General features: G+C 42.7%; 3 non-coding genes across 3 annotated transcripts; 1 reads left to right on the top strand and 2 right to left on the bottom strand.

Moving 5' to 3' along the window:
* The first annotated feature begins 16762 nt into the window (after positions 1–16762).
* Positions 16763–16876, top strand: LOC140310625 (U5 spliceosomal RNA). The gene has a single exon (XR_011916678.1). It is a non-coding gene; the product is annotated as a U5 spliceosomal RNA (small nuclear RNA).
* Positions 16877–19865: 2989 nt separating this feature from the next.
* LOC140310640 (U2 spliceosomal RNA) lies at positions 19866–20056 on the bottom strand. Its single transcript, XR_011916691.1, has one exon. It is a non-coding gene; the product is annotated as a U2 spliceosomal RNA (small nuclear RNA).
* Positions 20057–20364: 308 nt separating this feature from the next.
* On the bottom strand, positions 20365–20478 carry LOC140310772 (U5 spliceosomal RNA). The gene has a single exon (XR_011916811.1). It is a non-coding gene; the product is annotated as a U5 spliceosomal RNA (small nuclear RNA).
* Between the last annotated feature and the right edge of the window lie 3750 nt (positions 20479–24228).

The following is a 24228-nucleotide window of genomic DNA, read 5'->3' on the forward strand; positions in this document are numbered from 1 at the left end:
CTCCACCTTTTAGTGTTCTATCACACCTTTTTTTCACCGCATTTTATACATTATGGTCAGAAATTTTCAACCACTCTCATCCGAAGACCTCTCCTCCCGCTTTCTTTAATATATTTGAACTTTAGTCGGACATTCAAACCTTCTTGCAGCTGAACCACCTCCGCTCCCTGTTTTGATCATATATGGTCTGGCAATACTACCTTTTCTTACCCGTTTGTGAGTAATTATGGCTGGACATTCACACCTACTTGCAGCCGAACACAACCTCTCTCGCTTTTGATGATGTATGGACCGGCATTCTTACCTTTTCTAACACATTTTTCAGCAATTATGGTTGGAGATTCACACCTACTCACAGCCGAACAACTCCGCTACCGCATTTGATGGTGTATAGTCGGGCATTCTCACCCTTTCTCATCAGCTTTTTGCAAATTATGATCTGACATTCACACCTACTTGCAGTCGAACAGCTCTATTCCCGCTTTTGATTATGTATGGTTGGATATTCGAACCTTTTCTTAACTGCTTTTTACAAACTTTGGTTGGACGTTCACACCTTCTTGTAGCCGAACACATGCACTCCTGCTTTTGATGATGTATGGTTGGGCATTGGCACCTTTTTTTTACCCATTTTTCAGGTATTATGGGTGGACATTCACACCTTCTTGCAGCTGAACACCTCCTCTCCCACTTATGATCATGTGTGGTTTGATTTTCGAAAATTTTCTTTCATGTTTTCTCGCAATTATTGATGGACATTTAGACCTTCTTGCAGCTGAACACCACCTTTCCCGATTTTGATTATGTATGGACCGGCATTTTTACCTTTTCTAACACATTTTTCAGCAATTATGGTTGGAGATTCACACCTACTCACAGCCGAACAACTCCGCTACCGCATTTGATGGTGTATAGTCGGGCATTCTCACCCTTTCTCATCAGCTTTTTGCAAATTATAATCTGACATTCACACCTACTTCCAGTCGAACAGCTCTGCTCCCGCTTTTGATTATGTTTGGTTAGATATTCGAACCTTTTCTTAACTGCTTTTTACAAACTTTGGTCGGACGTTCACAATATCTTGTAGCCGAACACCTCCGCTTCCGCTTTTGATGGTGTATATTCGGGCATACGAACCTTTTCTTACCCGCTTTTTACAAACCAAGGTCGGACTTTCACACCTTCTCTTAGCTGAACAACTCCGCTCCCTCTTTTGATTGTGCACAGTCGGGTAATTTAACCTTTTCTTACCCGCTTTTTACCATCTATGGTCGGACATTCACACCGTCTTACAGCGGAACACCTCCGCTCCCTCTTTTGATGATGTATGGTTAGTCATTCGCACCTTTTCTTACCCATTTTTCAGTAATTATGGGTAGACATTCACACCTTCTTGCAGCTGAACACCTCCTCTCCCGCTTATGATCATGTGCAGTTTGATATTCGAAAATTTTCTTTCATGTTTTCTAGCAATTATTGATGGACATTCAGACCGTCTTGCAGCTGAACACCTCCGCTCCCACTTTTGATGGTGTATAGTCGGGCTTTCGAGCCTTTTCTACCCCGGTTTTTACAAATTATGGTTGGACATTCAGACCTTCTTGCAGCCGAAAACCTCCACTCCCTCTTTTGATCATACATTGTCGGGCATTCGCACCTTTTCTTACCCGCTTTTTACAAACCATGGTCGGATTTCACACCTTTTAGTAGCCGAACAACTCCGCTCCCGCTATTGATTGTGTACAGTCGGGTATTTTAACCTTTTCTTACCCGCTTTTTACCAACTATGGTTGGACATTCACACCTTCTTACAGCAGAACACCTCCGCTCCCTGTTTTGATTATGTATGGTTTGACATTCGCACCTTCTCTCACCCGCCTTTTACTATGGTCGGCCATTCACAGCTTCCTCTCCACAATACTTGTATGGTGGGATATTCACACCCACTTGCTTCCGAAGACCTCCGCCTCCACTTTTGTTGATATTTAGTCGGTCATTCGCACCTTACCCGCTTTTGGCAAACTATGGCCTTCTTGCAGCCAAACACCTCTGATCTCGCTTTTGATGATGTAAGGTTGGGCATTCAGACCTTGCTTCACCTGCTTTTCACCAAATATAGTCGGACATTCACACCCACTTGCATCCGAAGACCTCCGCCCCAAATTTTGTTGATATTTAGTCGGACATTCGCACCTTACCCGCTTTTGGCAAACTATGGCCTTCTTGCAGCCAAACACCTCTGATCTCGCTTTTGATGATGTAAGGTTGGCCATTCAGACCTTGCTTCACCTGCTTTTCACCAAATATAGTCGGACATTCACACCTTCTTGCAGCCGAACACTTCCGCTCCACCTTTTAGTGTTCTATCACACCTTTTTTTCACCGCATTTTATACATTATGGTCGGAAATTTTCAACCACTCTCATCCGAAGACCTCTCCTCCCGCTTTTGTTAATATATTTGAACTTTAGTCGGACATTCAAACCTTCTTGCAGCTGAACCACCTCCGCTCCCTGTTTTGATCATATATGGTCTGGCAATACTACCTTTTCTTACCCGTTTGTGAGTAATTATGGCTGGACATTCACACCTACTTGCAGTCGAACAGCTCTATTCCCGCTTTTGATTATGTATGGTTGGATATTCGAACCTTTTCTTAACTGCTTTTTACAAACTTTGGTTGGACGTTCACACCTTCTTGTAGCCGAACACATGCACTCCTGCTTTTGATGATGTATGGTTGGGCATTGGCACCTTTTTTTTACCCATTTTTCAGGTATTATGGGTGGACATTCACACCTTCTTGCAGCTGAACACCTCCTCTCCCACTTATGATCATGTGTGGTTTGATTTTCGAAAATTTTCTTTCATGTTTTCTCGCAATTATTGATGGACATTTAGACCTTCTTGCAGCTGAACACCACCTTTCCCGATTTTGATTATGTATGGACCGGCATTTTTACCTTTTCTAACACATTTTTCAGCAATTATGGTTGGAGATTCACACCTACTCACAGCCGAACAACTCCGCTACCGCATTTGATGGTGTATAGTCGGGCATTCTCACCCTTTCTCATCAGCTTTTTGCAAATTATAATCTGACATTCACACCTACTTCCAGTCGAACAGCTCTGCTCCCGCTTTTGATTATGTTTGGTTAGATATTCGAACCTTTTCTTAACTGCTTTTTACAAACTTTGGTCGGACGTTCACAATATCTTGTAGCCGAACACCTCCGCTTCCGCTTTTGATGGTGTATATTCGGGCATACGAACCTTTTCTTACCCGCTTTTTACAAACCACGGTCGGACTTTCACACCTTCTCTTAGCTGAACAACTCCGCTCCCTCTTTTGATTGTGCACAGTCGGGTAATTTAACCTTTTCTTACCCGCTTTTTACCATCTATGGTCGGACATTCACACCGTCTTACAGCGGAACACCTCCGCTCCCTCTTTTGATGATGTATGGTTAGTCATTCGCACCTTTTCTTACCCATTTTTCAGTAATTATGGGTAGACATTCACACCTTCTTGCAGCTGAACACCTCCTCTCCCGCTTATGATCATGTGCAGTTTGATATTCGAAAATTTTCTTTCATGTTTTCTAGCAATTATTGATGGACATTCAGACCGTCTTGCAGCTGAACACCTCCGCTCCCACTTTTGATGGTGTATAGTCGGGCTTTCGAGCCTTTTCTACCCCGGTTTTTACAAATTATGGTTGGACATTCAGACCTTCTTGCAGCCGAAAACCTCCACTCCCTCTTTTGATCATACATTGTCGGGCATTCGCACCTTTTCTTACCCGCTTTTTACAAACCATGGTCGGATTTCACACCTTTTAGTAGCCGAACAACTCCGCTCCCGCTATTGATTGTGTACAGTCGGGTATTTTAACCTTTTCTTACCCGCTTTTTACCAACTATGGTTGGACATTCACACCTTCTTACAGCAGAACACCTCCGCTCCCTGTTTTGATTATGTATGGTTTGACATTCGCACCTTCTCTCACCCGCCTTTTACTATGGTCGGCCATTCACAGCTTCCTCTCCACAATACTTGTATGGTGGGATATTCACACCCACTTGCTTCCGAAGACCTCCGCCTCCACTTTTGTTGATATTTAGTCGGTCATTCGCACCTTACCCGCTTTTGGCAAACTATGGCCTTCTTGCAGCCAAACACCTCTGATCTCGCTTTTGATGATGTAAGGTTGGGCATTCAGACCTTGCTTCACCTGCTTTTCACCAAATATAGTCGGACATTCACACCCACTTGCATCCGAAGACCTCCGCCCCAAATTTTGTTGATATTTAGTCGGACATTCGCACCTTACCCGCTTTTGGCAAACTATGGCCTTCTTGCAGCCAAACACCTCTGATCTCGCTTTTGATGATGTAAGGTTGGCCATTCAGACCTTGCTTCACCTGCTTTTCACCAAATATAGTCGGACATTCACACCTTCTTGCAGCTGAACACTTCCGCTCCACCTTTTAGTGTTCTATCACACCTTTTTTTCACCGCATTTTATACATTATGGTCGGAAATTTTCAACCACTCTCATCCGAAGACCTCTCCTCCCGCTTTTGTTAATATATTTGAACTTTAGTCGGACATTCAAACCTTCTTGCAGCTGAACCACCTCCGCTCCCTGTTTTGATCATATATGGTCTGGCAATACTACCTTTTCTTACCCGTTTGTGAGTAATTATGGCTGGACATTCACACCTACTTGCAGTCGAACAGCTCTATTCCCGCTTTTGATTATGTATGGTTGGATATTCGAACCTTTTCTTAACTGCTTTTTACAAACTTTGGTTGGACGTTCACACCTTCTTGTAGCCGAACACATGCACTCCTGCTTTTGATGATGTATGGTTGGGCATTGGCACCTTTTTTTTACCCATTTTTCAGGTATTATGGGTGGACATTCACACCTTCTTGCAGCTGAACACCTCCTCTCCCACTTATGATCATGTGTGGTTTGATTTTCGAAAATTTTCTTTCATGTTTTCTCGCAATTATTGATGGACATTTAGACCTTCTTGCAGCTGAACACCACCTTTCCCGATTTTGATTATGTATGGACCGGCATTTTTACCTTTTCTAACACATTTTTCAGCAATTATGGTTGGAGATTCACACCTACTCACAGCCGAACAACTCCGCTACCGCATTTGATGGTGTATAGTCGGGCATTCTCACCCTTTCTCATCAGCTTTTTGCAAATTATAATCTGACATTCACACCTACTTCCAGTCGAACAGCTCTGCTCCCGCTTTTGATTATGTTTGGTTAGATATTCGAAACTTTTCTTAACTGCTTTTTACAAACTTTGGTCGGACGTTCACAATATCTTGTAGCCGAACACCTCCGCTTCCGCTTTTGATGGTGTATATTCGGGCATACGAACCTTTTCTTACCCGCTTTTTACAAACCAAGGTCGGACTTTCACACCTTCTCTTAGCTGAACAACTCCGCTCCCTCTTTTGATTGTGTACAGTCGGGTAATTTAACCTTTTCTTACCCGCTTTTTACCATCTATGGTCGGACATTCACACCGTCTTACAGCGGAACACCTCCGCTCCCTCTTTTGATGATGTATGGTTAGTCATTCGCACCTTTTCTTACCCATTTTTCAGTAATTATGGGTAGACATTCACACCTTCTTGCAGCTGAACACCTCCTCTCCCGCTTATGATCATGTGCAGTTTGATATTCGAAAATTTTCTTTCATGTTTTCTAGCAATTATTGATGGACATTCAGACCGTCTTGCAGCTGAACACCTCCGCTCCCACTTTTGATGGTGTATAGTCGGGCTTTCGAGCCTTTTCTACCCCGGTTTTTACAAATTATGGTTGGACATTCAGACCTTCTTGCAGCCGAAAACCTCCACTCCCTCTTTTGATCATACATTGTCGGGCATTCGCACCTTTTCTTACCCGCTTTTTACAAACCATGGTCGGATTTCACACCTTTTAGTAGCCGAACAACTCCGCTCCCGCTATTGATTGTGTACAGTCGGGTATTTTAACCTTTTCTTACCCGCTTTTTACCAACTATGGTTGGACATTCACACCTTCTTACAGCAGAACACCTCCGCTCCCTGTTTTGATTATGTATGGTTTGACATTCGCACCTTCTCTCACCCGCCTTTTACTATGGTCGGCCATTCACAGCTTCCTCTCCACAATACTTGTATGGTGGGATATTCACACCCACTTGCTTCCGAAGACCTCCGCCTCCACTTTTGTTGATATTTAGTCGGTCATTCGCACCTTACCCGCTTTTGGCAAACTATGGCCTTCTTGCAGCCAAACACCTCTGATCTCGCTTTTGATGATGTAAGGTTGGGCATTCAGACCTTGCTTCACCTGCTTTTCACCAAATATAGTCGGACATTCACACCCACTTGCATCCGAAGACCTCCGCCCCAAATTTTGTTGATATTTAGTCGGACATTCGCACCTTACCCGCTTTTGGCAAACTATGGCCTTCTTGCAGCCAAACACCTCTGATCTCGCTTTTGATGATGTAAGGTTGGCCATTCAGACCTTGCTTCACCTGCTTTTCACCAAATATAGTCGGACATTCACACCTTCTTGCAGCCGAACACTTCCGCTCCACCTTTTAGTGTTCTATCACACCTTTTTTTCACCGCATTTTATACATTATGGTTGGAAATTTTCAACCACTCTCATCCGAAGACCTCTCCTCCCGCTTTTGTTAATATATTTGAACTTTAGTCGGACATTCAAACCTTCTTGCAGCTGAACCACCTCCGCTCCCTGTTTTGATCATATATGGTCTGGCAATACTACCTTTTCTTACCCGTTTGTGAGTAATTATGGCTGGACATTCACACCTACTTGCAGCCGAACAGCTCTGCTCCCACTTTTGATTATGTATGGTTGGATATTCGAACCTTTTCTTAACTGCTTTTTACAAACTTTGGTTGGACGTTCACACCTTCTTGTAGCCGAACACATGCACTCCTGCTTTTGATGATGTATGGTTGGGCATTCGCACCTTTTTTTTACCCATTTTTCAGGTATTATGGGTGGACATTCACACCTTCTTGCAGCTGAACACCTCCTCTCCCACTTATGATCATGTGTGGTTTGATTTTCGAAAATTTTCTTTCATGTTTTCTAGCAATTATTGATGGACATTTAGACCTTCTTGCAGCTGAACACCACCTCTCCTGATTTTGATTATGTATGGACCGGCATTTTTACCTTTTCTAAGACATTTTTCAGCAATTATGGTTGGAGATTCACACCTACTCACAGCCGAACAACTCCGCTACCGCATTTGATGGTGTATAGTCGGGCATTCTCACCCTTTCTCATCAGCTTTTTGCAAATTATGATCTGACATTCACACCTACTTGCAGTCGAAAAGCTCTGCTCCCGCTTTTGATTATGTTTGGTTGGATATTCGAACCTTTTCTTAACTGCTTTTTACATATTTTGGTTGGACGTTCACACCTTCTTGTAGCCGAACACTTCCACTCCTGCTTTTGATGATGTATGGTTGGGCATTCACACCTTTTTTTTGCCCATTTTTCAGGAATTATGGGTGGACATTCACACCTTGCAGCTGAACACCTCCTATCCCACTTATGATCATGTGCGGTTTGATTTTCGAAAAGTTTCTTTCATGTTTTCTAGCAATTATTGATGGACATGTATACATTCTTGCAGCTGAACACCTCCGCTCCCGCTTTTGATCATACATTGTCAGGCATTCGCACCTTGTCTTACCCACTTTTTACAAACTTTAGTCGAACAGTCACACCTACTTGCAGCCGAACACAACCTCTCTCGCTTTTGATGATGTATGGACCGGCATTCTTACCTTTTCTAACACATTTTTCAGCAATTTTGGTCGGAGATTCACACCTACTCACAGCCGAACAACTCCGCTCCCGCATTTGATGGTGTATAGTCGGGCATTCTCACCCTTTCTCATCAGCTTTTTGCAAATTATGATCTGACATTCACACCTACTTGCAGTCGAACAGCTCTGCTCCCGCTTTTGATTATGTTTGGTTGGATATTCGAACCTTTTCTTAACTGCTTTTTACAAACTTTGGTTGGACGTTCACACCTTCTTGTAGCCGAACACATGCACTCCTTTTTTTGATGATGTATGGTTGGGCATTCGCACCTTTTTTTTACCCATTTTTCAGGTATTATGGGTGGACATTCACACCTTCTTGCAGCTGAACACCTCCTCTCCCACTTATGATCATGTGCGGTTTGATTTTCGAAAATTTTCTTTCATGTTTTCTAGCAATTATTGTTGGACATTTAGACCTTCTTGCAGCTGAACACCACCTCTCCCGATTTTGATGATGTATGGACCGGCATTTTTACCTTTTCTAACACATTTTTCAGCAATTATGGTTGGAGATTCACACCTACTCACAGCCGAACAACTCCGCTACCGCATTTGATGGTGTATAGTCGGGCATTCTCACCCTTTCTCATCAGCTTTTTGCAAATTATGATCTGACATTCACACCTACTTGCAGTCGAACAGCTCTGCTCCCGCTTTTGATTATGTATGGTTGGATATTCGAACCTTTTCTTAACTGCTTTTTACAAACTTTGGTTGGACGTTCACACCTTCTTGTAGCCGAACACATGCACTCCTGCTTTTGATGATGTATGGTTGGGCATTCGCACCTTTTTTTTACCCATTTTTCAGGTATTATGGGTGGACATTCACACCTTCTTGCAGCTGAACACCTCCTCTCCCACTTATGATCATGTGCGGTTTGATTTTCGAAAATTTTCTTTCATGTTTTCTAGCAATTATTGATGGACATTTAGACCTTCTTGCAGCTGAACACCACCTTTCCCAATTTTGATTATGTATGGACCGGCATTTTTACCTTTTCTAACACATTTTTCAGCAATTATGGTTGGAGATTCACACCTACTCACAGCCGAACAACTCCGCTACCGCATTTGATGGTTTATAGTCGGGCATTCTCACCCTTTCTCATCAGCTTTTTGCAAATTATAATCTGACATTCACACCTACTTCCAGTCGAACAGCTCTGCTCCCGCTTTTGATTATGTTTGGTTAGATATTCGAACCTTTTCTTAACTGCTTTTTACAAACTTTGGTCGGACGTTCACAATATCTTGTAGCCGAACACCTCCGCTTCCGCTTTTGATGGTGTATATTCGGGCATACGAACCTTTTCTTACCCGCTTTTTACAAACCAAGGTCGGACTTTCACACCTTCTCTTAGCTGAACAACTCCGCTCCCTCTTTTGATTGTGTACAGTCGGGTAATTTAACCTTTTCTTACCCGCTTTTTACCATCTATGGTCGGACATTCACACCGTCTTACAGCGGAACACCTCCGCTCCCTCTTTTGATGATGTATGGTTAGTCATTCGCACCTTTTCTTACCCATTTTTCAGTAATTATGGGTAGACATTCACACCTTCTTGCAGCTGAACACCTCCTCTCCCGCTTATGATCATGTGCAGTTTGATATTCGAAAATTTTCTTTCATGTTTTCTAGCAATTATTGATGGACATTCAGACCGTCTTGCAGCTGAACACCTCCGCTCCCACTTTTGATGGTGTATAGTCGGGCTTTCGAGCCTTTTCTACCCCGGTTTTTACAAATTATGGTTGGACATTCAGACCTTCTTGCAGCCGAAAACCTCCACTCCCTCTTTTGATCATACATTGTCGGGCATTCGCACCTTTTCTTACCCGCTTTTTACAAACCATGGTCGGATTTCACACCTTTTAGTAGCCGAACAACTCCGCTCCCGCTATTGATTGTGTACAGTCGGGTATTTTAACCTTTTCTTACCCGCTTTTTACCAACTATGGTTGGACATTCACACCTTCTTACAGCAGAACACCTCCGCTCCCTGTTTTGATTATGTATGGTTTGACATTCGCACCTTCTCTCACCCGCCTTTTACTATAGTCGGCCACTCACAGCTTCCTCTCCACCATACTTGTATGGTGGGATATTCACACCCACTTGCATCCGAAGACCTCCGCCTCCACTTTTGTTGATATTTAGTCGGTCATTCGCACCTTACCCGCTTTTGGCAAACTATGGCCTTCTTGCAGCCAAACACCTCTGATCTCGCTTTTGATGATGTAAGGTTGGGCATTCAGACCTTGCTTCACCTGCTTTTCACCAAATATAGTCGGACATTCACACCCACTTGCATCCGAAGACCTCCGCCCCAAATTTTGTTGATATTTAGTCGGACATTCGCACCTTACCCGCTTTTGGCAAAGTATGGCCTTCTTGCAGCCAAACACCTCTGATCTCGCTTTTGATGATGTAAGGTTGGCCATTCAGACCTTGCTTCACCTGCTTTTCACCAAATATAGTCGGACATTCACACCTTCTTGCAGCCGAACACTTCCGCTCCACCTTTTAGTGTTCTATCACACCTTTTTTTCACCGCATTTTATACATTATGGTTGGAAATTTTCAACCACTCTCATCCAAAGACCTCTCCTCCCGCTTTTGTTAATATATTTGAACTTTAGTCGGACATTCAAACCTTCTTGCAGCTGAACCACCTCCGCTCCCTGTTTTGATCATATATGGTCTGGCAATACTACCTTTTCTTACCCGTTTGTGAGTAATTATGGCTGGACATTCACACCTACTTGCAGTCGAACACAACCTCTCTCGCTTTTGATGATGTATGGACCGGCATTTTTACCTTTTCTAACACATTTTTCAGCAATTATGGTCGGAGATTCACACCTACTCACAGGCGAACAACTCCGCTCCCGCATTTGATGATGTATAGTCGGGCATTCTCACCCTTTCTCATCAGCTTTTTGCAAATTATGATCTGACATTCACACCTACTTGCAGTCGAACAGCTCTGCTCCCGCTTTTGATTATGTTTGGTTGGATATTCGAACCTTTTCTTAACTTCTTTTTACATATTTTGGTTGGACGTTCACACCTTCTTGTAGCCGAACACTTCCACTCCTGCTTTTGATGATGTATGGTTGGGCATTCACACCTTTTTTTTTCCCATTTTTCAGGAATTATGGGTGGACATTCACACCTTGCAGCTGAAAACCTCCTATCCCACTTATGATCATGTGCGGTTTGATTTTCGAAAAGTTTCTTTCATGTTTTCTAGCAATTATTGATGGACATGTAGACCTTCTTGCAGCTGAACACCTCCGCTCCCGCTTTTGATCATACATTGTCAGGCATTCGCACCTTGTCTTACCCACTTTTTACAAACTTTAGTCGAACAGTCACACCTTTTTGCAGCCGAACACCACCTCTCCCGCTTTTGATGATGTATGGTCCAGCATTCTTACCTTTTCTAACACATTCTTCAGCAATTATGGTCGGACATTCACACCTACTCAGAGCCGAACACCTCCGCTCCCGCATTTGATGGTGTATAGTCGGGCATTCTCACCCTTTCTCATCAGCTTTTTACAAATTATGATCTGACATTCACACCTGCTTTTGATAATGTATTGTTAGGCATTCGCACCTTTTTTTTTACCCATTTTTCATGAATTATGGGTGGACATTCAAACCTTCTTGCAGCCGAACACCTCCTCTCCCGCTTATGATCATGTGCGGTTTGATATTCGAAAATTTACTTTCTTGTTTTAAAGCAATTATTGATGGACATTCAAACCTTCTTTTTGATGGTGTATAGTCGGGCTTTCGAGCCTTTTCTTCCCGGTTTTTACAGACCATGGTCGGACTTTCACACCTTCTTGTAGCCGAACAACTCCGCTCCCGCTATTGATTGTGTACAGTCGGGTATTTTAACCTTTTCTTACCCGCTTTTTACCAACTATGGTCGGACATTCACACCGTCTTACAGCGGAACACCTCTGCTCCCGCTTTTGATGGTGTATAGTCGGGCATTCAAACCTTTTCTTACCCGCTTTTTCCAAACTATGGTCGGCTATTCACAGCTTCCTCTCCACCATACTTGTATGGTGGGATATTCACACCCACTTGCATCCGAAGACCTCCGCCCCAAATTTTGTTGATATTTAGTCGGACATTCGCACCTTACCCGCTTTTGGCAAACTATGGCCTTCTTGCAGCCAATCACCTCTGATCTCGCTTTTGATGATGTAAGGTTGGGCATTCAGACCTTGCTTCACCTGCTTTTAACCAAATATAGTCGGACATTCACACCTTCTTGCAGCCGAACACTTCCGCTCCACCTTTTAGTGTTCTATCACACCTTTTTTTCACCGCATTTTATACATTATGGTCGGAAATTTTCAACCACTCTCATCCGAAGACCTCTCCTCCCGCTTTTGTTAATATATTTGAACTTTAGTCGGACATTCAAACCTTCTTGCAGCTGAACCACCTCCGCTCCCTGTTTTGATCATATATGGTCTGGCAATACTACCTTTTCTTACCCGTTTGTGAGTAATTATGGCTGGACATTCACACCTACTTGCAGCCGAACACAACCTCTCTCGCTTTTGATGATGTATGGACCGGCATTCTTACCTTTTCTAACACATTTTTCAGCAATTATGGTCGGAGATTCACACCTACTCACAGCCGAACAACTCCGCTCCCGCATTTGATGGTGTATAGTCGGCCATTCTCACCCTTTCTCATCAGCTTTTTGCAAATTATGATCTGACATTCACACCTACTTGCAGTCGAACAGCTCTGCTCCCGCTTTTGATTATGTTTGGTTGGATATTCGAACCTTTTCTTAACTTCTTTTTACATATTTTGGTTGGACGTTCACACCTTCTTGTAGCCGAACACTTCCACTCCTGCTTTTGATGATGTATGGTTGGGCATTCACACCTTTTTTTTTCCCATTTTTCAGGAATTATGGGTGGACATTCACACCTTGCAGCTGAAAACCTCCTATCCCACTTATGATCATGTGCGGTTTGATTTTCGAAAAGTTTCTTTCATGTTTTCTAGCAATTATTGATGGACATGTAGACCTTCTTGCAGCTGAACACCTCCGCTCCCGCTTTTGATCATACATTGTCAGGCATTCGCACCTTGTCTTACCCACTTTTTACAAACTTTAGTCGAACAGTCACACCTTTTTGCAGCCGAACACCACCTCTCCCGCTTTTGATGATGTATGGTCCAGCATTCTTACCTTTTCTAACACATTCTTCAGCAATTATGGTCGGACATTCACACCTACTCAGAGCCGAACACCTCCGCTCCCGCATTTGATAGTGTATAGTCGGGCATTCTCACCCTTTCTCATCAGCTTTTTACAAATTATGATCTGACATTCACACCTGCTTTTGATAATGTATTGTTAGGCATTCGCACCTTTTTTTTTACCCATTTTTCATGAATTATGGGTGGACATTCAAACCTTCTTGCAGCCGAACACCTCCTCTCCCACTTATGATCATGTGCGGTTTGATATTCGAAAATTTACTTTCTTGTTTTAAAGCAATTATTGATGGACATTCAAACCTTCTTTTTGATGGTGTATAGTCGGGCTTTCGAGCCTTTTCTTCCCGGTTTTTACAAACCATGGTGGGACTTTCACACCTTCTTGTAGCCGAACAACTCCGCTCCCGCTATTGATTGTGTACAGTCGGGTATTTTAACCTTTTCTTACCCGCTTTTTACCAACTATGGTCGGACATTCACACCGTCTTACAGCGGAACACCTCTGCTCCCGCTTTTGATGGTGTATAGTCGGGCATTCAAACCTTTTCTTACCCGCTTTTTCCAAACTATGGTCGGCTATTCACAGCTTCCTCTCCACCATACTTGTATGGTGGGATATTCACACCCACTTGCATCCGAAGACCTCCGCCCCAAATTTTGTTGATATTTAGTCGGACATTCGCACCTTACCCGCTTTTGGCAAACTATGGCCTTCTTGCAGCCAATCACCTCTGATCTCGCTTTTGATGATGTAAGGTTGGGCATTCAGACCTTGCTTCACCTGCTTTTAACCAAATATAGTCGGACATTCACACCTTCTTGCAGCCGAACACTTCCGCTCCACCTTTTAGTGTTCTATCACACCTTTTTTTCACCGCATTTTATACATTATGGTCGGAAATTTTCAACCACTCTCATCCGAAGACCTCTCCTCCCGCTTTTGTTAATATATTTGAACTTTAGTCGGACATTCAAACCTTCTTGCAGCTGAACCACCTCCGCTCCCTGTTTTGATCATATATGGTCTGGCAATACTACCTTTTCTTACCCGTTTGTGAGTAATTATGGCTGGACATTCACACCTACTTGCAGCCGAACACAACCTCTCTCGCTTTTGATGATGTATGGACCGGCATTCTTACCTTTTCTAACACATTTTTCAGCAATTATGGTCGGAGATTCACACCTACTCACAGCCGAACAACTCCGCTCCCGCATTTGATGGTGTATAGTCGGCCATTCTCACCCTTTCTCATCAGCTTTTTGCAAATTATGATCTGACATTCACACCTACTTGCAGTCGAACAGCTCTGCTCCCGCTTTTGATTATGTTTGGTTGGATATTCGAACCTTTTCTTAACTTCTTTTTACATATTTTGGTTGGACGTTCACACCTTCTTGTAGCCGAACACTTCCACTCCTGCTTTTGATGATGTATGGTTGGGCATTCACACTTTTTTTTTGCCCATTTTTCAGGAATTAAGGGTGGACATTCACACCTTGCAGCTGAACACCTCCTATCCCACTTATGATCATGTGCGGTTTGATTTTCGAAAAGTTTCTTTCATGTTTTCTAGCAATTATTGATGGACATGTAGACCTTCTTGCAGCTGAACACCTCCGCTCCCGCTTTTGATCATACATTGTCAGGCATTCGCACCTTGTCTTACCCACTTTTTACAAACTTTAGTCGAACAGTCACACCTTTTTGCAGCCGAACACCACCTCTCCCGCTTTTGATGATGTATGGTCCAGCATTCTTACCTTTTCTAACACATTATTCAGCAATTATGGTCGGACATTCACACCTACTCAGAGCCGAACACCTCCGCTCCCGCATTTGATGGTGTATAGTCGGGCATTCTCACCCTTTCTCATCAGCTTTTTACAAATTATGATCTGACATCCACACCTGCTTTTGATAATGTATTGTTAGGCATTCGCACCTTTTTTTTAATACAAAGTTTGTTGTTTATTGTTGAAACTTCATCAGAAGTGAAGAAATAAATGAATGCCTATCAACAAATGTGGGATCTAAACTCTAGTGCTTCCTCTAAAATAATTTCCTTTCTCAATTTAGAAATGTGTGTGTGTAAGTCACAACACCCGTGACACCAAAACGGCTTTCTTTTCTCTACACTCTCCACTATGAGCACACACACCAAATCAGAAAGGCTTTTTTCTCTCTTTTCTACATTATGGACTGTGGGGACACAAAACCGCTCTCTCTATTTTTTTTTTTATCGTGTGCCAGGGCGTTGTCTCATGTATTAGATTATGCTTAAGATACGAATGGGTTTATCAGTCACATCAGAATCCATACATACTGATCCTCCCGTAATAAAATGGTCGGATCTTATCAAACACACTTTGTTTCTTGTGACAATCAAGTCAGCGAAACAGCGTATACACGTCAAGACACTGAATCAAGTTTGCCACAAGAACTCATAAGTTTGGCAGTATTGCTCTGCCATCAGCAATGATGCACCCATTTTATTTTCGTGAGACATGTGCAAGCACCTGTTCATCTACTGTTCTATCACTATGAATTAGTGATCTATTATCAATAAGGATACTTCTACAACTACTATCAAAGTATGTCCGGACTTCTTATGTTGTCAGTTGCTATATATGAATAAGTGGGTAGCTACTGACAAGCATTAAGCATGTCACACAGCCCAAACATATAACATTTCAGGACACACCACACAGTTAACAACCACAGTGAAGCGTGTCAAAGCCCAAACATGTAACATTCAACAGGACACTTACACAACACATTCAAATCAAACAGTCAGACAACATACAAGAACATATACCCCAGCCGGCATTGCTCCCTGCCTATTTTCGTACAGTACACTATGTGTGCGCACACCTTTATTCACAAACTCTTCAACTTATACTCTTTTACCGAAGCTGCTACAGCTCGATTGGCCGAATACCCTTTGATCCTATTTCGGTGAATTTGACATCTGCCTTACATATAACAGATTAGCGGTTTAGCAGTTTTAATTTAGTTTGAGTGATGGAATTCATTTTATAGCAAAATCCGAAATCGTGAAGAACTCATGAAAGTAAGCTTATTCTCGGATTCCTGAAACTTTAGATTTGCTCTTTCTTTTACTGCAAAGTACAACGTTGTTTCTTTTGTTTAAATCTTTCTAGACATGGTAAATATTAAGGACAAAGCAGTTTTCACATAGTTTGAGTGAAGGAATTCATTTTATAGATAAAATCCCAAGAGTCTGCTGAGAAAAGAGAGTGAATGCGAAGTAGACTTTAACACGGCTATGGGAGCGAGCCGAGTGTGGGCTAACCAGGAGAATTGCTTGAAAGAAACGCGACCCCGAATGAGCGGTCAGAACAAAGCCTCAATATGGGATTCTCGTGGTGTTTTTGTTGCTGCCTTGTCTTTTGCACAGAGTAAAAGACAAGGCAGCCATCGAATAGGGCCCGATTGTTCCTACTTGGTCAGCCGAGGAGCAAGGGGGGGGGAGCAAGCGTCTCAACCAAGCAAAGCTCACCATGGGGAAGGTGGCTATGCCAACTAGCCTGATGCCCTGCTCCCGCAGTGACGGATAATCGTACTCTGGTTTCTCTTCATAACGTACAAGTCTTTCGCCTTTTACTAAAGATTTCTGTGGAGAGCAGCACTAATGAGTTGTTTCTATTTTTGGCAGGCTTTACCTTTGCGGGTGAAGCCCTTTCTGTCTGTGCAAAAGAAATCTTGTTACTGTGCAGAGTGACTTCTCTGCGTAGAGTCGCCTTACTTGTTGCGACTGTGCCGATGTTCGAAGCTGGAGTGCAAAGTTGTTGCTTGAATGGTGCTTGCTGGAGCATGCGGGAGTGCAAAGTTATACCATTTAAAAGGGCTGAAGAGTGCTCAGTGCAGCGGGTGGGCGACACTCTGGCCACCTTGAAAACCGAGGTTACATCCACTACCAGGGGCAGCCCAAGTTCTGCCGCAAGTGTGGTGAGCATGGGCACCTGGTTGAGGCTTGTACCAAGGTGTTATGTGGGAAGAGCAGAGAAATTGGGCAAACTTTTGGAGAGTGTCCAAATGGCAGGAAATGTAATCTCTGTGGAGAATTAAATCACCTCTTCAGAGATTGCCCTAAATCTTTTGCCAACAAATTAAAGACGGTAAAGCCACAGTCAAGCCAACAAAGAGAAGGACCAAAGGTGGCAGTTGGTGAACAAAGTGAAGAGGTTGACCCAATAAATTCAAACTTCCCGCCAAAAGCTTGGATTGGAAGTGAGGAGCAAAAAGGGGAGGGGCCTGTAGAGGCCTCACCACTCAGTGTTGAAGTCTGTGAGAATTCAGTTAAATGCAACATTGCGTCAGAGGCCAACACCGAGAGTCCGAAAAGGAAATATAGATCACCCTACTCACTTTTCACCTAAAGAAATGAAGGAAGAGCTAGTTTCCCAAGAAATAACCTGAGTGTGTAATTTGTTTTGATAACTTAGAAAAACGAAAATGACATACCTACTTTCCTTTATGCTTTTAATGGTTCTCACCTTCTCAACACTAAATGTGAGAAGTGTGAAATCGAAGACAAGAGCCCAGAGTATTTTATTCTTCTTAGACTCCATAAAATCAGATGTGTTTTTAATACAAGAATGTGGACTACCTTTTTTAAAAAACCATAGACAATGGGAGGAAATGTGGCCCCATTTATCGATATGGAGTGGCTCAAATCAAAATAAAAATGATGGTGTGGCCATTCTAATTAAAAATCCGCATGTTCTGGTGAAAGGTAGCACAGTGGTGAGAGACGGATGGGCACTTTTAGCACACTTGAATTTTATGGGGCAAGACTTTAACCTCTTCAATATTTATGGTTTCAATGGAAAAAATTAAAGGTATGACCTTTTAGAAGATATACAGCTTTACATGCTAGGGCAAGTACCTTTAGTTGTAGGAGGGGATTTTAACTGTATCTTGAGCAGGAAAGATAGAAAAAGAGCAGGGGTAGATTTTAAAGTGGATAAGACTTCGATTTTACTTCAGGGCATATGCAGGGATTTTAAGCTTACTGACTGTTTTAAAACCATGCATCCCAGAGAGGAGGGCTTCACCTGGTTTAGTCATGATGGCACCAGAGCCTCTCGCATTGATTATTTCTTTACTAGAGATTGCCCACCCACTGATGTTAGATTAACCCCTGTTTTCTTTTCAGACCACCTTATGCTCTCCTGCACCCTTTCACCCCCTTCTGGTGTGACGGTAGGAAGTGGTCTGTGGAAACTCAACTGTTCCCTGTTGGAGGATGAAATCATAGTCAGTCAGTACAGGGAATGTTATAAAGAGTGGCATACCCTTCAAGACCTCTACGAAACACATGCACAATGGTGGGAAATGGTGAAGGAAACGACCCAGACTTTTTTTAAACAGCAAGGTAAACGTAAAAAAAGGAAAGAGAATCGATGTATGATGGGACTACATAAACGCTTACAGCGCTACTTTAAACTAAATCAGTGTGGCATAGACTTTAAAGAAGAAATCAAAGATGTCAAAAAGGAAATGTCAGTTTTAGCAGAAATAAAGAGTAAAGGAATTTTTGTAAGAAGCAGGGAGCAGGAAATTGAGGAAGGTGAAAAAGAAAGAAAGTTATAAATAAAAAGGAGTGTATTCAAAATCTAAAAAGAGAAGATGGGTTTTTAACAAAATCCACACAAGAGATGATTGAAACTGTACATACCTTTTATAATAACATGTACAAAGAGAAACCAGTGCACTTGGAAACATCGGCAGAAATTTTAAAATTCGTTGACAAAACCGTAAAAGAGAATGCACACTTGACACAGGATTTTACTGCTTTAGAGTTAAAAAAATGCCTAACAGGTTTTAAGAGAAGTCGAGCTCCAGGTTTAGACGGGCTTCCTGCAGAATTCTATCTGACCTATTGGGACCTTTTATCATCAGACGTTTTAGATGTTTTTAAAGATTTTGAAAAACTCGACCGACTGCCTGACAGTTTTAGAGTGGGAATAGTGACTCTACTTTATAAAAAAAATGATAAGACTGACCTAAAGAATTGGAGGCACATCACACTTTTAAACTTTGACTGTAAACTTTTTAGCAAGGTTTTAGCGACACGGATGTCCTCTGTTTTAGAGGAGGTAATTCACCCAGACCAAGCTTGTGCCATCTCAGGGAGACAACTCAACGACAGCCTCGTACTGATTCGAGACATCATTGATTACGCTAGAGACAGAAACACCCGGCTTGTCATCTTAAATTTAGACTTTGAAAAAGCATTTGATCGGGTCTCGCATCAATATCTCTTTCAGGTGTTGCAGCCATCGAATAGGGCCCGATTGTTCCTACTTGGTGAGCTTTGCTTGGTTGAGACGCTTGCCCCCCCCCCTGCTCCTCGGCTGACCAAGTAGGAACAATCGGGCCCTATTTGATGGCTGCCTTGTCTTTTACTCTGTGCAAAAGACAAGGCAGCCACAAACACCACGGGAACACCGTATTGAGGCTTTGTTCTGACCACTCATTCGGTGTCGCGTTTCTTTCAAGCAATTCTCCCGGTTAGCCCGCACTCGGCTCGCTCCCAGAGCCGTGTTAAAGTCTACTTCGCATTCACTCTCTTTTCTCAGCAGATTAAAAGAAAGTTTCATCTTGGGCTCCCTGAAACTTCCATCCTGCACCGCTGTTTGCTTTTTCACAAGAGCAGAGGAGAGCGCACCGTTCCCAGCGGCACTGCAGTACCGGGTCGAGGCTTGGAGTGAACGGAGCAAGCTTCTTTTTCAACTCCTATTCTTGAAAATCCATTTAATATGTAGTCCTCGTATAGAGGACATATCAGATATTAAACTGATAAGAACAGATACTACACTTGATCTTAGCCAAAAGGCCGAGAAGCGACAACTGTCCACTGGTTCACGTCCGAGGGCCCTTCCTGGCACAATGCGCACTTGTAGCGGTGTTCTTTTTATGGCCATAGGTGGCCAGAGTGTCACTATGCACCTCCGCCCACCTGCTGCACTGAGCACTCTTCAGCCCTTTTAAATGGTATAACTTTGCACCCCCGCACGCTCCAGCAAGCACCATTCAAGCAACAACTTTGCACTCCAGCTTCGAACATCGGCACAGTCGCAACAAGTAAGGCGACTCTACTCAGAGAAGTCACTCTGCACAGTAAGAAGATTTCTTTTGCACAGACAGAAAGGGCTTCACCCGCAAAGGTAAAGCCTGCCAAAAATAGAAACAACTCATTAGTGCTGCTCTCCACAGAAGTCTTTAGTAAAAGGCGAAAGAGTTGTACGTTATGAAGAGAAACCAGAGTACGATTATCCGTCACTGCGGGAGCAGGGCATCAGGCTAGTTGGCATAGCCACCTTCCCCATGGTGAGCTTTGCTTGGTTGAGACGCTTGCCCCCCCCCCCCCCCTTGCTCCTCGGCTGACCAAGTAGGAACAATCGGGCCCTATTCGATGGCTGCCTTGTCTTTTACTCTGTGCAAAAGACAAGGCAGCAACAAAAACACCACGGGAAAACTGTATTGAGGCTTTGTTCTGACCGCTCATTCAGTGTCGCGTTTCTTTCAAGCAATTCTCCCGGTTAGCCCGCACTCGGCTCGCTCCCAGAGCCGTGTTAAAGTCTACTTCGCATTCACTCTCTTTTCTCAGCAGACTCTTGGGATTTTAATCTATAAAATGAATTCCTTCACTCAAACTATGTGAAAACTGCTTTGTCGTTCATATTTACCATGTCTAGAAAGATTTAAACAAAAAAAACAACGTTGTACTTTGCAGTAAAAGAAAGAGCAAATCTAAAGTTTCAGGAATCCGAGAATAAGCTTACTTTCATGAGTTCTTCACGATTTCGGATTTTGCTATAAAATGAATTCCTTCACTCAAACTAAATTAAAACTGCTAAACCGCTAATCTGTTACATGTAAGGCAGATGTCAAATTCACCGAAATAGGATCTAAGGGTATTCGGCCAATCGAGCTGTAGCAGCTTCGGTAAAAGAGGATAAGTTGAAGAGTTTGTGAATAAAGGTGTGCGCACACATAGTGAGCTGTAGGAAAATAGGCAGGGAGCAATGCCGGCTGGGGTATATGTTCTTGTATGTTGTCTGACTGTTTGATTTGAATGTGTGTAAGTGTCCTGTTGAATGTTTGGGCTTTGACACTTCACTGTGGTTGTTAACTGTGTGGTGTGTCCTGAAATGTTATATGTTTGGGCTGTGTGACATGCTTAATGCTTGTCAGTAGCTACCCACTTATTCATTTATAGCAACTGACAACATAAGAAGTCTGGACATACTTTGATAGTAGTTGTAGAAGTATCCTTATTGATAATAGATCACTAATTCATAGTGATAGAACAGTAGATGAACAGGTGCTTGCACATGTCTCACGAAAATAAAATGGGTGTATCATTGCTGATGGCAGAGCAATACTGCCAAACTTATGAGTTCTTGTGGCAAACTTGATTCAGTGTCTTGACGTGTATACGCTGTTTCGCTGACTTGATTGTCACAAGAAACAAAGTGTGTTTGATAAGATCCGACCATTTTATTACGGGAGGATCAGTATGTATGGATTCTGATGTGACTGATAAACCCATTCGTATCTTAAGCATAATCTAATACATGAGACAACGCCCTGGCACACGATAAAAAAAAAAAGAGAGAGAGCGGTTTTGTGTCCCCACAGTCCATAATGTAGAAAAGAGAGAAAAAAGCCTTTCTGATTTGGTGTGTGTGCTCATAGTGCAGAGTGTAGAGAAAAGAAAGCCGTTTTGGTGTCACGGGTGTTGTGACTTACACACACACATTTCTAAATTGAGAAAGGAAATTATTTTAGAGGAAGCACTAGAGTTTAGATCCCACATTTGTTGATAGGCATTCATTTATTTCTTCACTTCTGATGAAGTTTCAACAATAAACAACAAACTTTGTATTATGAGAAAGAACCAGAATCATTCTTCAGGAATCCGAAAATAAGCTCTATTTTATGAGTTATGCAAGAATTCGGATTCTCCTATAAAACGAATTCCTTAACTCAAACCAAGTTAAGACTGCTTTGTCCTTCATATTTATTAATGTCTAATCAAGTTTCAACGATAAACAACGTTGTACTTTGTAGAATGAGAAAGAACTTCTTCAGCAATAAGCATCTCTCGACATATGACGAAGTACAGATTTTGCTATAAAATTAATTCCTTCTATCAGCCTGACTTAAAACTGTTTGTCCTCCTTATTTATCCACTTCAAATCAAGTTTCAACAAATAAAAAAATGTTGTAGTTTGAGAAAGTACAACTTAATCTTCAGCAATCAGTATAAAAAGAGGTGCAAATGCCAACCATACATACCTAAAAGGTGGAGCGGAAGTATTCAGCTGCAAGTAGGTGTGAATGTTCGACTATAATTTGTAAAAAGCGGGTAAGAAAAGGTTCGAATGCCCGACTATATATTAACAAAAGCGGGAGGAGAGGTCTTCGGATGAGAGTGGGTGAGAATTTCCAACCATAATCTATAAAATACGGTGAAAAAAAATTTGTGAATGCCTCATAGAACACTAAAAGCGGAAGTGTTCGGCTGCAAGAAGGTGTGAATGTCCGACTATATTTGGTGAAAAGCAGGTGAAGCAAGGTCTGAATGCCCAACCTAACATCATCAAAAGCGAGATCAGAGGTGTTTGGCTGCAAGAAGGCCATAGTTTTCCAAAAGCGGGTAAGGTGCGAATGTCCGACTAAATATCAACAAAATTTGGGGCGGAGGTCTTCGGATGCAGGTGGGTGGAGAGGAAGCTGTGAATAGCCGACCATAGTTTGGAAAAAGCGGGTAAGAAAAGGTTTGAATGCCCGAACATACACCATCAAAAGAGGGAGCGGAGGTGTTCCGCTGTACGAAGGTGTGAATGTCCGACCATAGTTGGTGAAAAGCGGGTAAGAAAAGGTTTAAATACCCGACTGTACACAATCAATAGCGGGAGCGGATGTGTTCGGCTACAAGAAGGTGTGACAGTCCGACCATGGTTTGTAAAAAGCGGGTAAGAAAAGGTGCGAATGTCCGACAATGTATGATCAAAAGAGACAGCGGAGGTTATCGGATACACGAAAGTTTGAATGTCCTACCATAGTTTGTAAATAGCGGGTAAGAAAAGGTTCGAATGCCCGACTATACACCATAAAAAGCGGGAGCGGAGGTGTTCCGCTGTAAGACGGTGTGAATGTCCGACTATAGTTGGTAAAAAGCGGGTAAGAAAAGGTTAAAATACCCGACTGTACAAAATCAATAGCGGGAGCGGAGTTGTTCGGCTACAAGAAGGTGTGAAAGTCCGACCATGGTTTGTAAAAAGCAGTTAAGAAAAGGTTCGAATATCCAACCAAACATAATCAAAAGCGGGAGCAGAGCTGTTCGACTGCAAGTAGGTGTGAATGTCCAGCCATAATTACTCACAAACGGGGGAAGAAAGGGTAGTATTGCCAGACCATACATGATCAAAACAGGGAGCGGAGGTTCAGCTGCAAGGTGTGAATGTCTGACTATAGTTTGTAAAAAGCGGGTAAGACAAGGTGCGAATGCCCGACAATGTATGATCAAAAGAGAGAGTGGAGGTGTTCGGCTGCAAGGTCTGAATGTCCAACCATAATTTGTAAAAACCGGGTAAGAAAAGGCTCGAAAGCCCGACTATACATCATCAAAAGCGGGAGCGGAGGTGTTCAGCTGCAAGAAGGTGTGAATGTTCGACTAAAGTTTGTAAAAAGCTGGTAAGACAAGGAGCGATGTCCCGACATTGTATGATCAAAAGCGGGAGCGGAGGTGTCCAGCTGTGAGTAGGTGTGAATGTCCGACCATAATTGCTGAAAAATGTGTTAGAAAAGGTAAGAATACTGGACCATACATCATCAAAAGCGGGAGAGGTGGTGTTCGGCTGCAAGAAGGTGTGAAAGTCCGACAATGGTTTGTAAAAAGTGGGTAATAAAAGGTTCGAATGCCCGAATATACATCATCAAAAGCGGAAGCGGAGGTGTTCGGATGCAAGAAGGTGTGAACGTCCGACCAAAGTTTGTAAAAAGCAGTGA

Source organism: Leuresthes tenuis, unplaced genomic scaffold (genome assembly GCF_036924035.1).
Source record: "Leuresthes tenuis unplaced genomic scaffold, fLeuTen1.0.hap1 SCAF_6, whole genome shotgun sequence".
In the NCBI taxonomy this organism is placed as follows: Eukaryota; Metazoa; Chordata; class Actinopteri; order Atheriniformes; family Atherinopsidae; genus Leuresthes; species Leuresthes tenuis.